General features: G+C 36.8%; 1 protein-coding gene across 1 annotated transcript in view; it reads left to right on the top strand.

The window, feature by feature from the left end:
* PAM (peptidylglycine alpha-amidating monooxygenase) overlaps positions 1 to 2936 on the top strand; it is a 654400-nt gene that overhangs the window by 454777 nt on the left and 196687 nt on the right. The gene's annotated exons all lie outside the window — the stretch shown is intronic.

Below are 2936 nucleotides of genomic sequence, written 5' to 3'. Positions count from 1 at the left end.
CCCGAGGACGGCCCGGCCCCGCGGCGCAGGTGGCGGTGCTTCCGCCGCCCCTCCCCAGCCCGCCCCGCTCCTGCCCCGCGGCCGGCCTCACAGGGACTTCTCCCCGCACCGCGGCCTGGTAGCATCAGTAACAGCTTTGAGATATTTACTGAACGCTGGGCGGGTGGACTGACATGTAGATGTTCTCCAACAACATTCTTCTGAGGAAAAAATAAGTAGTAGTAGTAGTAGTAGTGGTAGTATTAGTAAGTAGTAGTAAATATTTAATAATAATAATAATAATAATAATAATAATAATAATAATAATATAATAATAATAATAATAATAATATAATATTGCATGTATCTGAGAGAAGTCATCAGGAATGTTCCTTTCGAGAAACAGAAAAAAACCCAAAGACATTAAAATGTTCTGTGTAAGTGTTGCAAAAAGGGAAAAGTTGCAAAATGTACCGGATACAGTACTTTCCCACTTGAGGCAAGATGATTTGCCCACAACAAAAACTCTGGACATTTGCAGATGCTATCCTTTTGAAATATTATTCTCTTCCTATACCTCAGAAAGTTTCCACATGCCGGAATTCCCAGTCATTAAACACATTGACTCAGTTGCAGAAATCAATCATGAGAATTTGTCAAGGGCATAAGAAAGTCCGAGTTTGTTTGCATTTAGTATAAATTGACTCATCTTCACAAGCATAACTGGGTGAGAGTCTGGGGATCCAGACTGAGAGCTTTCACCACTGAGGTTCAACTCTGGGCAATACAAGACAGTCCTGAAAAGGTCTTCTCCTTTAAAGAGTCCAAGACATTTTAGAATCAAGAGAAAGAGGATTGAAACCAGAGAAATCAGCAGTGACTTTGGTTTCCGAGTAAAAGCCAGGGCATCATCTTGAATTCCCAGCTGTTCATAGATACAAGCATGAATTTTCCAGTATTTTTATAACAAGACAGAAACTTAATGGAGATGAGAAAATATGTTTCTATTTATTCAAATAGGTTGAAAATGGAAAATCAGCTTTTATTAATGTTTCTGCAGCATCTTGTAGGGACAGTGGATATACTCTGACATTTGGAACACCAGAGACAGTCTTTTACCACTGGATTCCCAGAGGAAGACCAGGCCCATCTGCACCACCACCAGACCTTCAGAGGAAAACTCCACTCTTCTACAGAATCACTGCTTCAACAGAACCACATCTGTCACTCCAGGAGGACTGCAGCCACCATTTAATCAAACTGCTACCAACTCACTGACCAACAGGGTGTCAGGTCATATTCTGACTCTGACAGTGATTTGTTTTTTGGTTTTTTTTTGTACTATTGCATTTGTGCTTTTTAATTATCCTAGTAAAGAACTGTTTTTCCTCTATCTTTTCCCATATCATTTCCCATATCTTTGCCTGAGAGCCCCTTAATTTAAAAATTATAAGAATTCAGAGGAAGGGGGTTTACATTCTCCATTTCAAGGAATGCCGGAGCGTAGACACTAGGGCAGCACAGCTGCACAGAGCTTGTGTGTACACATCCATGGAAACCTGAAGAAGAGATGGATGGGAGTCAAGAGTCTGGAACACTGGACATCCTGGTTGACCTGGTTAAGAAAGTGCTCACATAATGAACATTATTCTAATTTTCTTGAACTACTTCACATCAAATAGCACCAGCAGTGCATCTTTCCCATCTGTTATTTCTTTAATTACGATCTTCTATTTGTCTTCTTTTGTTCCACACCCTTGTATAGATGGAGATGGCAGACAGCTGGGGACACACAAAATTTTTTTGTTGTGTCAATATCCTATTATTGTACCTCCAAAAAGAAGGTATTAGTAATCTTATTTGAACCTTAGTCTTTTTCTTGTTCCAAGCATGCAGCTCACATCCATGAAGATGCAAAAGGCTTAAGTAGTTCTTAAAATTCATTCTGACTTTAGAAATTTTTCAGATTACTAGATTACAACCAATAAGAAAGTGTACAGTTTATTCTACTTTGAATATATTATCTTTGGAAGAATGTTAATCATCTAAGGAAAACTTCAAGAAGGAATTGAACAGATTGGAAAGCGTTCTAAATAAATGAAGACCAGCAAGTAATCACTTGCGTGAGTAGGAACACTACAATGTGAATTCGTTGTCAAGATTGTATGAACTCTCAATAAATGCAATATTCTTCCACAAATGTAGATTTAACTGCTAAGGAAATATTTTTAGAAGATGTAAAGGGTCACTATGTGCTGATGCTGATATAAGACCCATGTGCCTCTAGTAGTAGATGATGTGAGGAATTAATTCTTTAAATGGAAAGATAAAAGTTGGTAGTTTTCAGGATTTAAGTTTAACCCAAGTAAAATGCAATAAATATAATGTAATATAATAGAAAAATATGTAAGTATAAACTATGAAAAAATAGAAAGTAATATGAAGTTATTAAATTAATATAGAATTAAATACATTAAATAGACTCCTCTTTGTATGGGATTAAACAAAAAATGGATTCTGGATATTTTTTAAAGCTTCTTACGGCATTTAATTTCCAGGGGCAGCATTGCATTAAAATGTGTTACATAAGAAATATTTTAAAATTCAATTCATAGATACAGTCTGCCCATTTTGTGAGTTATGTGGCAATATGTTAATTGTAATCTTACACATTCAATTTTTTAAACCATAATCTTTAAGCTAAATCTCCAGCACTAAATCTGTCAATGCAGTGAGTGTTTGAAATCTTTATGAGACAATATGAATTAAATTGGCAGTTGAGGAAAAAAAAAACTACCCTCTCAGTCACTCCCCAGGTTTAATACTAATATCTAGTCTGAATAAGATTTAAAGGCAGTGGTCACCCATGCATTATCCTTATGCCAAAATCATTCCATAGGGTCTCAGGCTCTCTTTCAAACCAGATAAAGAATTCCTAAATTCTGTCCTTGACCTTC

Source organism: Serinus canaria, chromosome Z (assembly GCF_022539315.1).
Source record: "Serinus canaria isolate serCan28SL12 chromosome Z, serCan2020, whole genome shotgun sequence".
In the NCBI taxonomy this organism is placed as follows: domain Eukaryota; kingdom Metazoa; phylum Chordata; class Aves; order Passeriformes; family Fringillidae; genus Serinus; species Serinus canaria.
This window is presented reverse-complemented; position numbering and strand designations above follow the sequence as displayed.